General features: G+C 41.6%; 1 protein-coding gene across 9 annotated transcripts in view; it reads left to right on the top strand.

Moving 5' to 3' along the window:
• The window catches only part of CAMTA1 (calmodulin binding transcription activator 1), an 877,916-nt gene that overhangs the window by 579,728 nt on the left and 283,938 nt on the right, over positions 1-14,250 (top strand). The gene's annotated exons all lie outside the window — the stretch shown is intronic.

Here is a 14,250-nt window from a genome sequence, read left to right as displayed (position 1 = left end):
CAAAAAAGGGGTGAGGCACCAGCTGCTGTTTATGGTTCAGGATGGTGAACAGTAAAAGCATTAACTGTTGTAAAAGTTCACAGCTGAGATGTGAAGAAAATCTTGTAAAGCCAGTTGCTAGAAAGACAAGAACTTTGGAAGGAATCAGGAAAAATAGGTAAAGACTTTAAAATGTTTTTCTTTTGGACAGACTGTCTATGCTCGATCATGATTCCAGGTTACTTACTGATAAGGCTTTAAACTTAAAGCAGATTTTTTCAAGACTTCCAGAGTAAAACTTACTAGAGATTTCAACCTATTTTAAGTCTATGAGCTTTGCATGATCATGCCTTTAGGTCAGAACATGGGTCTAAAATCTCTCCCAAGAATAATCTTTCAGAATTAGAACCCTCCCTGCAGCTGTATGGACACGTGTAGCCATCTTGGAACTCTGGCCAGACTCCTGCTTTCAGAAAAGGGTCCTATACCCACTTTCCAAAATCATGTGGTTCATGAGCTAACACTTCCAGATATCAGGAAGCCAGAACAGTACATGTGAATACCAAATTTTTAATTTCCTCATGGACTCGTCTGTGGTGTTCTCGCCATAATATCTGTGTACTTCATAAACATGAATGCATTTATCTTCACCTCTGTGATGTGAGGTGGAATTATTGTTCCCATTTTGCAAACAGGGAACTGAGGCACAGCAAGTCAGGTTATACACCTCTACCCCGATATAACATGACCCGATATAACACGAATTCTGATATAACGCGGTAAAGCAGCACTCCAGGGGGGAGGGGCTGCGCACTCTGGCGGATCAAAGCAAGTTTGATATAACGCAGTAAGATTTTTTGGCTCCTGAGGACAGCGTTATATCAGGGTAGACGTGTAATTTTCAAATGCTCCGCTTACTTTGGGTATTCAGCTTGAGACACTTAGGCCCTGGTTTTTCAGAGTACTTAGCATTTATATAGCATGTCATATGTTCAAAGCACAGCTCCAATTTACTGCAGTTACAGTTGTGAGCACTCAGCACTTCAGCAGATCTGGGCTCAGGTGTCTCAAACTGATCGCCCAGAAATTGAGGAACACACAGTTAGTGGCCCCCTGTGAAGTTTTTAGAAGTAATTTGCTAGCAACACACAGGAACCCTGTGACAGATGCAGGGATAGAAGTCAGCTGCTTTGACCACAAGACCATCCTTTCTCTTCCTGCATTCGCCTGCCTCGTTCACTACACACCTTCCAGCTTCTTCAGCAAAGGAGACATGGGTCCCACAGAAAACAGCATCGTTTATTACTCAACCTTGTTTCATTCCCAGAGCACGTCCATCCTGTGTACTGAATGAGGTAGGGTCCTGTGAGGAAATAGTATGTGATCATGTAATTAAAGACTAAATCATAATGCGTATGCACAAGGAAGGCTGAATTACGGTTAATTCTGGATTTCCTAACTTTTGAATGTTTGACTTTATAACAATAACATTATTTAAACATGAGATTTGGATGTAATTTCCTCCATTTTTTAAAAAAGCAAACTGAACCCCCTCTGCCCTGTCCCCGGAATTCCATCTTGTGAGTCACAGGCAAAAATAAGACCTTTAGATTCACAGCGCAGACCTGTAACACTTGAGCTAACATAGTAACTGTTACCAGGAGTACACTGTTATCCTCTATGTGGCTCAGTCTCTACAGAGGGATGAGACACATTTTGCCAGTGGGTTTTCCAGCTATTTGCTGGACAGTGGAGGAATGTTGAGACTCGGGAATCCTGTGTTCAATTCCAGGTTGTGGAGGGGAGTGAGTGCAAGTGCTTACAGACTGGGCTGTCCTTGTTATCCCTCTGCTCCTACACATTCGCCGGTCTTATCTCTGTGCCTGTCCTCTGCTCCTATACCCTTTCCCCACTCACTTCTGTTCTCTTATCCCCCTGCACTTGTCAGGTTGCTTCCCCCTTCTTCCACAGGATTTTTTTCAGAATATCCAATTCATGAGAAATTTAAAAAAAAATTGGTTTTGTTCCAGGTTCTTCCAACAAAACCAAATTACAAAATGCTAAAAATTCTATGATCCCCAAATCCCAAGTTTTGGCCAGTTCTAGTGTCTTTGTGCAATAACAAGACCACTAAAAGGAAGACCCAGGTGGGCAGTGAAATGGAGGTTTGGAACATGACCCCCTATCTCAGTATTATTTGTTTTAAACATTGACTTTAAACATTAGTTACAGCATTTAATCCTGTTTCTTCCCACTGTCCCCTTGCACTGAGTGCCTCTGAAATGCCAGTCTGTGTATCTACCTGACCATGTAAAAGAGCCCCACTCCCACAGTAGAAGGTGGGTATTAGCTCTGCATTTTACAGATGAGGAAACGGAAGCAGAGAGGAGTTACATGATCACCCTATGGCAATACTGCTTTGTATTGTGACAGTGCCTGGAATCTAACCCAAATCCCCCACTCACTCCTGTGCTTTGACTACAAGATGAGCATTCTCCCAATTGAGGAGCTTGGCCTTACTTTAAGATGCCACATAAAACCTAATACATATTAAGTTTCGTTTTTAAAATAAAATAAGCAAGACTCCATTTTAAACCAAGCAACTGGCTTAAATCAAAATATTTAATTGAACAGTAGGGCAGCTTCACAAGCATAGGTATCTGTCTTCCAAAAGACAGGCAAAATCTGAATCCTTGACAGAGTTGATCTTAATATGATGAAGAAGAAATGATGACTGTTTCTTTTTGCTAGGTGTGATATTGACAGCAGGGGCTGAGATCTTGTAAGGGCTCAGGAGAACCCCAGGTGCTCTCTGGTGTTTAATATTGCATGATAGCCTGATGGTTTCTTGCTGACAAAACTTCTATAGTTCTTAATATCAGCCTGTCTGCATTCATCAGCTACAAAGCTTTTCTCTCCTGTTGGGCACTGGAATAGCACTAGACAGCAAGTGGAGAAAATGTAGGAAGCTAATATGATCATTTTTTAATCTGATCTGCCATACACAGGAGGATCAGTTATGCTGTGATAACTGAAAGTTATGATGTAAAATAGAGAAACACTAGATGTCATTTTAGTGAGGCAGTAGGAAATATATTCCCAACCACTTAGCTGGTCCAGCTGCAGCATTTGCAATAAGCATGCTGGTTCCTGTTACCTCTTCCCAGCCTGGTGGAGACAGGGCTTTAGGAGTGCACAGCATTATTATTACTGTGTGTAAAGGGCTAGAACCTGCAGCACTTACTCACATCAAATGGTACTTTACTCCCAACTAGTCCATGAGGCTCAGTGCCATCCTGATCCTGAGATTCATCGAAGGTCAGGAACATCCATGTGCTTTTGTGTTTGCCCCAAAGGTCAACTCACTTGCCAGTTTTGCAGGCCCTCATCCCATCTACCAAGGGAACGTCTTTCAGAACCCCTGAGTGCACGCTGGGAATTTCCCATCTCCGATCTGGGAATATTCCATGTGCACTAGAGCACTAGTTAGTCCTAAACAACATAAATATCCCCTGCTTGTTAACATATCAACAGGCTTCCTTTTCTCGTGGACAAGGATTTGGCATGTTTACAGTCAGGCTTGTCGTAAAGGGCAGTGCATTCCGTACTATGTGTGCTCTCTTATATTCCCTTCTAGTTGTCTTCCCATCAAGCTCCATAAGATTCAGTGCTGCTATAGCCTCCTGGAGAGGAGTTTCTGAAAGAATGGACCCTCACAGACTGCAGTAAGCTGCCTAACGCAGTCAGGGAATGGTTAGATTAGAGATGCACAACTTGAAAGGTGATTTAGTGCCTATATAATTTTAGGTTACCCATTAAAGTATACTAATTCCCATCCATGCTCTGGGGTGTTCAGCATATGTTTAGCGAAGTAGTAGTCCTAGGGCCGTGTGACATATGTTGTGCATTAGACCAGCCTCCTCGTTTTAATGACTTCATCTAAAAAAATGTGGCCCTGGGCATGCCAGGGAACATCACGCTCAAGAGCTTAATCATAAACAAAGTAATGCAGCAGGGTTTCATTGGTACTGTAGGAGCTGGGTTTGTACTGAACACTTTACCCAACATATAAAAGAGACAAATGACATAAATGTGCCAATGCTTAGCAGTGGGACTTCGTGTGTCCAAAAAGAGGCACTTCGTATGGAACTGAACTGGGGCAAGAACTAAAACAATTCCTTTGTGGCCATAAAGGAAATAGCCTTGTTGGTATCTGGTAGAGAGGAGTCAAGCCTGAGCATCTGCCTTTTTTGCTGCACATTGAAAGTATCATCCAAATATCAGTACGTTACGCAAATGACACCTGACCCTCCTATTGTGTTCTTCCCTGCTCAAAATGAAAAACATCACTGCTCTCCGGCTTATTTTTATATTTTCATAGGTGGTGGGTTTCCCTGGCCATCTCCCGCCCCTCTAGGACAGCAGCCTTCTCATGGTGCTAGCTAACACAGTAAGTCCTGGAGGTTTAGGCTGGATATTAGGAAAAACTTTTTCACTAGGAGGGTGGGGAAGCACTGGAATGGGTTACCTAGGGAGGTGATAGAATCTCCTTCCTTAGAGATTTTCAAGGCCTGGCTTGACAAAACCCTGGCTGGGATGATTTAGTTGGGATTGGTCCTGCTTTGAGCAGGGGTTGGGACTAGATGACTCCTGAGGTCTCTTCCAACCCTGAGATTCTCTGATTCCAGGTGGTAGGAGTCAGTGCTACACTGCTGAAGTTTCAGGATTCAAACCCTGATAATGCAGCATATTTTTTGGTGGGAGAGGGAGAGTAAAAGTAAAGTTATACATATCAGACTTTGTTTTTCTACCTTTTTGAGAATTAAGGTTGCGTGGGCACCCATAAATCTGGCATTTCCTAACTTTCAAGTGCTTGAGTTTGCAACTTAAATAATTTTCTTTTAATATAATTTGTGGATGTATACACACAAACACACACGCACCAAAGTTAGGAAATGACAGATTTATGGGTGCCCCTAATTTTAATTCTGAAAAAATGTAAAAACAAATTCTAATATGTGTAACTTTCATTCCCTTCCACCATCCCCCCAAAAAATTATCATCAACCGTAGGTTTTGAACCTAGAACATTCAGCAATGCAGCACAGACTCCACACACTTCAACTACAGTACTAACTGCATTAGCTAGTAGCATAAGAAGGCTGCTATCCTATAGGGGGACTATATGAAAAAGACAGTTCCTGCAGGCCCTGCATTCAGTCAGTACACTGGTAAGTGTGGGAGAGACCTAAGGGAAATCAGAGAAATTAAGAGTCCAATTTTCCCAGCATTAATCTTAACAATTAGACATATTGCTCAAAAACAAGCTATCTGAGTGTGAGTGTCGCCCTTGGAATGAGGCCAGGGCCAAGAAGAACTTGTCGTCTTTTCAGTGTAAGTCCGAGTTAGCTAAGGACTACTGTGTATGCACTACTGGAAATGATGAGCCCGGCTTCTTCATTTGTGATGGCTCCTCTCCTCCTTCCCTCTCCATCATGTTTCATGTCCCCACGCTGTACTGTTGAATACAGCTTTCTGAGTCACTTCAGAGTGAGAAGCATGTAAAAAATTTGACTTTGTTACCACATAATATTCTGATTAAAAACATGGATTAAGAGCTGGGTAACTGAGAGATCTCAAAACGTAGTTGTTAATGGGGAAATATTAGCTAGTGGTGGTCCCGGATCTAGTGTGTCCCTGTAAGGACTGGTTTGCAGAGTTATAAATAATGAGGAGGCAAATCACTGGTACAGAGTAATCTGGACCTTTTGACAAAGATCAATCAAACAACATGTGCTGTAGCAGAGCCACATGCAAGCGTGTACCTACAGGAGCAAAGCACTGCACAGATTTACAACATCCTGGCTAGCAGTGACTCTGAAAATGTCTTCGGGTTCATCGTCAACGGAACACGAGCTCCCAGTTTGGTGCTGTGGCAAAAGTGCTAACAAGAAAGTGTGTCCAGGTCCAGTTCCCTCACTGTAAAGGGCACTTAGAAAAACTGGACAGGGTTCAGAGAAGAGCTGCAAGGATGATTAGATATCAGGAAAACATGCCTGACAGTGAAAGACTAAAGCAGCTTACTCTGTTCAGTTTTTCAGAGAGAAGGTTAAGAGGCAACTTCATTGTGGTCTATAAGAACCTTCCAGGTGAGACGATCCCTGATACAAAAGGCTGTTTAACCTAGCAGACAAAGGCAGAACAAGATCCAATAGCTGGAAATTAAAGTCAGCAAAGTGAACACTAGAAATAAGATACGCATTTTTAACAGTGAGGGTAATTAACCATTGGAGCAAATTACCAAGGGATGTGGTGGATTCTCCATCACTTTGAGTCCTTAAATCCAGATTGGGTTTAGATATGCTCTGCTTCAACCACAAGTTATTGGCAGGAATCCTTGGGTGAGATTATATGGCCTGTATTATGCAGGAGGTCAGAAAAGATGAGCATAATGGTCCCTTCTGGCCTTTAAATTCATAAATCCATGAAAAACCCAAAGGTAAAAGAGGAAGCGCGAAATGCTATGTGCCACTATAGACAATGGAAGCTGACGGTTCTCAGGGTTCGTGGACCACCCAGGTAAGAGATAATTGGTGTGTGTGTGATATTCAAATTGCACATAAAGAATGTGTGTCCAGGGATTTCTGAGGCAGTGGCCCTGGGGAGCCTGTCAGCCGCAGAAAGCTGCACATTTCACCTCACTCAAGAAAGCGTCCAGGAGATTTTAGTATCCTTTGCTCTCGACAAACTGCCGGCTTAAAAAGAAAATATCCCAGCAAAAGTGAAGCCACCCATTTGGAGTGACTCTGCAAAACAGAAGCTTCTGTTGATAACTTTAGACTGTGGGTCAGAGATGCCAGATGGACAGTCTCTAGTGCCTGTGGTGAATGAATCACCAATAACCAGGCTGTATTCGGAGGACCTGCCTATATGCGTGTGCTGAGTCATCTGGCAGCTGCACCTTCGGAGAGGACATGTTAACACAAACTGCACTTTCTGTGTGGCTGGCAGAGAGAGAAGGGCGGGGCTGGGGGGAATATGGGGCTGGGAGATATTTTAAAATGGAAAGATTATCCGGACTAAAAAAGATGAAAATCTGTTTTGCTCTCCCTGGACTCCTAGCTTCCTCCCCTCCAGCCAGCTGGCAGGACTTCGCTAAATATTTGAGATGGTAAAGGACTTAAACGGGATTACTTCTGGATATGAACAATTAGAATTGTAAATGAACTATCATCTGAATGCTCTCCTGATACTGATTCTGCAGTGATGTGTGACACTCCATGACAGTGAGGCTAAGAAAGTCAAGTGCAATGTAAGGAGAATCCTTTCTGGTACCTAGTTATGTTGTAAAGCAGCTATGACCTAGTGTGAACCACACCTGGTAAACTGTCCCTTCTGCATGGTCAGGAAAGCTGCATGAAGTTCTCTCATATGCCTCAGACTTGAGTTATTTGTGTTTATTGCAAGTGTAGTTAATAAATGGGGAAAATACAAAGTAGGTATGAACAAATATAAAATCAACCCATTTAACGATGTATCAGTTTTAATTAGTTACTGTAATATATTTTAATAAGGTTTAGGGCACATTCTTTTTAACAGTGTCAACTTCAAAATCTTTTGTTTCTTTAAAGTACGGTACAGTATTTTAATACTTAAGGAATACAACTCAACTAATATTAATGTAAAGGGACAAATCTGTATTAAGGCAGCAAATGAATTTACTGCACAATAAATGTAAAAATATCCATTTAGCTATGCACATAAAACAAACCCTTGGCAAGTCACACAGCCACTCAGTAATCATGATTTATCCTACTAACTGCCAGTGCTCCAAGTGCATGCAGCTGTGGACTGATGGTCAGGAGGAGAACACTGCCCTACAGCAGTTTGAGGGGTCCCACTCACTGGAAATGAAGTGAATGGAGACAGCTCACACCGTTTCAGGGGTGAATCCTTCTTAGCCTGGGAGGGATCTCTTGTTATTGCACAAAGGGTGCAGGGTCAAGGTGGGCTTTGGAAAGCTCAATCAGAGGATGCACAATCCCTTTGCACCAAGAAATCCAGCTCTGCACTGGAGACTGGGTTAGTGGACATATGCATGCACACGCACGCTTGAAAAATTTTCTTGTGAAAGGCTCTAACCATTTGAATGAAATTAACCAGTGTGTGTTAAAAGCCTCCAGCCTGACGTTTTAAGGTGGTTTTTATTTGTGTTTCACTGATGTGTTGAACTGATCAAAGTGACTGTCAGTGAATTATTAAATATGAAATCAACTGCTTAGGCACAAAGCAATCTCCCTGTCCCTAGCAGTGAAGGAGATGTGTTTAGAGGGAAGGGACCACACAAAATGAAACATTCACCAGAACCTGAAATTGCTTCCCTTTCTGGAGCCAAGAAGATCAGAAATTTGCTCCCTTTCTAGTTTCAAGAGGAGAGATTGTCTAAAATGCTGTTTTCTCACAGCAGAGATCAGAGAGAAAGTTTAGCAGAAGCTTGGGGAGCTTCATTCCAGGAAAACAGCTGCCTTCCGTTTCCAGTAATACAAACACTACAACTTTAAGTACCACATTTTTCGCAAAAGGAAAGGAAAAATCTGATGCACAGGATTATCCATCCAACCAAAAAGAGTTTAGCATCCCCAGTTGTTTCTAGGGGATATGGTGGAATCCTCTTTGACTTAAACTAAGGAGCCACATTGTTTTCCACATGACTTCTGCTAGTTTATGATAATGACTTAAGGGTTCCATGTCTATGCTGAAATTGCTTTCTGGACAGTTTAAGGTTAGACCTGGGCTATTTAATTAGCGTTAACAAACATAGGAGACTACCAGTGCTGCTGACAGGGAGGATTTATTTATAAATATACATGTGTTTATTTTTAAATTAACATTATAAATGATTTATGCTCTTCTCTGTTACGAGTTGGTGCCCTGGAAGCACAGTGGGTTGCTCTGAGCAGAGCTTTTTGAAATGTGCTTTTTTTCCCCCGGATCCTCTGTCCTGGGGCTACCTTCTGCTCCTCCTTTGTGTGCAGTTCTACTCAGAGACATTGTTAATTAGAGGGGGGAAAAGAGAACAAGCAATAAAATATGCAAAACTTGCTTACCTTTCTGCATCTGATCCTTGCACCAAGGGACATTTTCAACAGGTGTTTGTGTGAGGCTGGCCTCAGTTTCTTCCATATTAGATTGAAGCCCATATTGCTATACAGAAAGGATGTGAAGAATCCAGCATTGCCTTTTGCAGTCCTCTTTGACAGGTGGAGTGGATGTGTGTCCTGGGTTTCTACACACCAATATTCATGCTTTCTCTGTGGTAAAGTGGCTTTGCAGGCAGAATGCTGGGTTTACGGCCTCGCAAACCCAGCCAGAAAAAATGCCATAGGGGCCTTATGCCACCTATCCCATCCCAACATTTTATGGCAGTCCAGTGAGTCTGCATAGGCCTGCTTTCTGCTGTTCCAAAATAACCACCCCCAGCAACAGCAAACCCATTATGAGATGGAGTTCAAGTGCCCCTGGCAGAATCTTTTGCTTGTTCTGCCCTGCCCCAGACCTCTGCTGCGACCTGCATTGTTTAAAGAAGTTTATCAAGAACAATGAGGCCAGAGGGCTGCATTTGACAGCAGCACCATGAATGATGTCAGCTAAGGTATTTAGGCTGAAGCTTACCATATGCACAGTACAAAGGAATTTCCTTCATGGGAATATTTGATTAGAATAAAGGAAAGATACTTTCAGCAAGTCCCTGTGAATATCTAGTGATCTCTCTTGCTTCACTTTGTATCTGAAAATGTTCTGAAGTTGAGATGTCGATAAAAAGAAAGCTTCATAAAACAATGCCAAAGAAGAAATGAAACCCTTTTATCTGGTTCCTAGCCAGTCCCCTGAGGTTCCTGAGACATAGGAGAGGGGGACTGCAAGGTCATCTGATGAGAGCTAGCTTAAAAAGACTTTTTTTTTTTTTAATATTTGCATGAACAGTTAACTGGAGCAATCCGCAGAATGTTTATGGCTGGATTTTGGCTTCAGAATGGATGAAAAAAAAATTTTTTTTTTAAATCCATCTACAAAATGCCTTGAACTTTAGTATTGTTGTGTGCTCAAAATAATGTCAGTCTTTTAATGTTTGATGCATTGGGTGCCTGCAGGGCATCAAAGGATTTTGAAATGGCAGGAGAAGGGGAGGGTTACTGTGGGCATTAACAAGGATCCTTTTGATCCATGAAAGGGGAACACCTGCTCACTACCAGGCAGAAATTTCAGTGTAAGCTTAAGAATCGTCAGGGCAGTGTCATATCTTGAACAACAGTTGGGAGCTGCTATACATTGCTTAAATATCAACAATACCCAAGCCACCTCAACAGCATGGGGTAATCCAACCTGCCTTGTACCTGAAAAGTGTGGGCTGCGTGTTCCAAACCAGAACGGAGGCCTACTTCAGTGGGATCTCCTACTGACCAGTGCTGGTACCTGTTACATTCCTGGTCCATGTACCACCTCCTAGCTACTCGGTAACTTCACTTTCTCACAGGCTTGCAGAAGCCATGCTTAGGTAAGGTTAAAGCTAGTTTATTAATATAAACCCAATTTCCAACCTTATTTCCAACTTCCCCCAAAAAGAAACCAATCTCCTTGAATTTCCCAATGCTATATTTTATCCCAGGGAAGAATTTTTCCAGGAAGCTTTTAAAAAAATCAGAAATGGAAGTGGGGGAACTACAAAATTATATGTCAGGAACCTGCAATAGGGTGTATACGTACCCCCGGCCACAGGATGTGTATGTACCCCAGGCAGAGAAGGGGCTCTATAGTTCAGGGATCTAAAACAGAGGAAGAACTTTTTCTATCTAGCTCAGCCTATGTGTGAAACAAGGTCAGGAAGCCAAAGGAGGGAGGACTAGGAAACTGACAACCTTGTTTACAACAGACTTTGTAAATTAGGGACTGTGTGTTTTTATGCTGCTTAAAGCAGGCCATCCTTTACTGATTGGTCTTTTTGGACCAGGCTGGAGAAAACCCCAATCCTGACTTCTCATATATAAGTCCAGGATAGAGAAATGCTCCCGGGCAGAGGAAAGTGTACCTTAAAGCTTCTGGACACAGTATTTTGTCTCATTTTTTATTTCCTAGTGATATTGTGCACAGCTAATGTCATATGTAATTAATTCCATGTAGCTCCACCATTCAGAATCTTTGATATCAAGAGTGTTTGTCTTGATATTTGATACATTTGTTCATTCACCTTGTACCCTGTCCTCTCATCATTAAACTACACTCACCTAATCACCTTCCAGGTGACAAGCACTCATTGGATATTTTCTGAATACTAGATTCAGAGAGTAGTTTCAGCTCCCCGGCCCATCACAGGGGTAAATGGTCAATCAGTAGAAAACAAGTTGGGCAGATTTTAACAATGTTGGTGTTTTTCCTCTGCTTTGAGGTCTATGCCCCTTTTCCGTAAGGTTCTCCCCTGAGAGCTGCTTTGTATCTTATGCATGTTGGATACATGCGAGCTGCTGAGTGCCATGGTCTGGGCCTGTTCCTGATTCTTGAGAACAAGCTGAACTTTGCTGTCAGTTCTTGGCGTCTCTTCTCTCTCTGTCAGTGGTACAGCAGAGTAATATCTGCTGATACAAAGCTATGCATCTTGGTGTGTGACAAATCACTTTTTAATTGCTTGAAGGAAGAAATCCATTAGTCTTCCCTTTACGTGAGAATAATAATAATAATCTGCGAAGCATGAGCCGGATGAAGTAGGAATCTGTGGGCTCTGCTGCTGTTTTCAGTTTGTATCAATGTCCGGGCTCAGAGTATTAAATTTCAATATGACAAAATTGAACTGTCTGACACCTCAGAGTGGTTTGCATGCATGAATCACAAGGGGAACAAGCACTATAGAAACAGGGAAGAGCATTTAAATGGTGCATTAATTCTCCAAATGAATTTGTCACGTTTCATGAAAAATCCATCTCCTCTTAAACAAGTTCCAGTAATCAGTCTGCTCGGCAGCAGAGCAGAATAAAAGCAAGTAGATTTGGACCCTTCTGGGCACAACATCCACCAGCTTCCTTGCATCTCATGGCTTCCCACGCAGAAAACCTCAGAGCGTTTCTTCATGTTAAATTATCGTCCTCCATCTTCATTTAAACTTATTGCTATGAAAAAACGTTCAAAAGGTCTCTGCTGAGCTGTCAACAGCTGTGGTTTCACTGACTGCCTTGACTGGAGTTGATGGACATTTCAGACAGATTTGGAGTTTCTTTAGGTATCTTTTATTGGAGGAATCCAGTTTATGGCAAAGACTGAATCCCCAACTACCTCTGTTATTAAATTTGACATCCCTACTGCATCTAACTAAAGTATCATTAATACAGAACCCTGCTCTAGCAGATCTGTCAGTAAGATACAAATTCTCTTTCTGGGCTAGCAGCATAGATAATGCATTTGCAAATGTCCCTTAGTTAAAAAGAAGCGGATTAGGTCATGATGTTCCAAAGCTATTTTAAAAAGATGTTAAAGCCCCTGAATAATTTAGTTGTTTTGTCACCATTATTGTATTTAATGAAAGAAAAACAATAAAGAATATTCTCCATGTGATTTTGATCCATGAGATACAGAAACTCCATTTTTAACAAGCATCTGCAATTGTAACGATCGCTGTGCTCAGGATGAAGCTAGAAGCTCATTATGTTTTGAAATATAGGACAAATTACATTTTTTAGCTGATTACCTTAAGTGATTAGGTTTATAATATCCCTGATTAGTCTGAAATTTAGGGGGAATCATGAATTTTAGATATGATAATTGACAACTAATTTTCCTCCTAAAGATGAATAGCTCCTTTCTTTTGAGAGACTCAGTGTCCACTAGAATCTTCCTGTTATGGTGCTAGATGAAGTAGTTGTGAAGTTCTAAACTGATTAAACTGGAGTCAAGCTGTACGGATCACCAGGAAACTATGAAATATTTAACCATGTGATGTATGGCTAAGAAACCTCCTGGGCACAATTTGAGATTCATGTGAGACCCATAGGATATCACACATGCAGTTCGTTTTCCACATTACAGCAGCCAAGGACTGCTAAAGGGAGAGCCAGTGCCCAGTATGTGCTTACGCGCACATTCCCATTGGCATCATTTGTCAAGCAAAGAGCCCCCAAATCTCTTTTTGGGGAAATAAAGAAAGCGCCTGGTGCTGTTTTGCTCTTTTGAGAACACCAGAGTGACAATTTCCTTTTATCTTGCTGTACCAGGGTAGCCTATACTTGCCTGATAAACAGTGATCCAAAGCGGCCACAGATTACTATGGGACAGGCTCACATCCCAGAGGCACCCCCACTTGGTTAGTTTCTCTCATTATGTTTTATTAGATCTCAGAGTTACGAATCTACATAAAAAACACACCACCATGATCTGCTGCTCCGTCTCTGCTTTCACCCTTTGTAAAGAATTCCTGGTGTTCTCTGGGGGAGCATGTCCTCCCACTAGCATCCCAAGTGGAACATTCAGGATTGAACAAGATTTATATGAATTCTGGGTAACGGGAAATGATTTGACATAGACCTATTTAGAAGATCATGTTATTAAACTGATATAACATTATCACTGTGCTTTCAAATCTATAACTTTGTTAAAAATAATTAAACCTTGGTACTGAGGTAGTTAACAAATTTAAACTTACGATACAAACTATTGATCAAAACAAGGAGAGATTATCTGAATTGTATGCTATATTAATTAATTAAAGAGTAAGACCCTCAAATCAGATATATTGACCGTGGGGAGACTGATTTCAGAACTGAAGAGAGCTGTCAAAGGAGTATAGCGGCAAACCTCTAAAATGCCTGTACTATACTATGAGGCTCTTTTAACATCTCAAAGATTATATTGAAAGGGAAGACTTTATGCAAATGATGTAATTTAGCATTTGGTGATTGAATCACAGATGATAAAGATTTTGAGGGAACAATTAATGAGACAAATTGATGGGATTTTGGGGCCCCTATACAAAACGATTTCATTATCTCCTTTACCAGTAGTAAAAAATGAGCATCTAGCAAGAAAAGATTACCCTCTTTATGCTTTTTGCTAGTTGCTACTCATCTTACAATAACAGCCCATTGTCACACACGCCACACTCCAAGTCCCATATTGGACAACTGGCTTTTGCAGAGCTTGGGATGTTCTTGCCATGGGTAAAGCCTACTAACACAAAACTTGGTGAAAATAATCACCGATATGTTGCTGTTTAACTTCTCTTCCTTAAGCA

Source organism: Trachemys scripta, chromosome 19 (genome assembly GCF_013100865.1).
Source record: "Trachemys scripta elegans isolate TJP31775 chromosome 19, CAS_Tse_1.0, whole genome shotgun sequence".
Lineage (NCBI taxonomy): Eukaryota > Metazoa > Chordata > Testudines > Emydidae > Trachemys > Trachemys scripta.
Note: the sequence above shows the minus strand (reverse complement) of the source record. Positions and strands in the feature narration are given on the sequence as shown.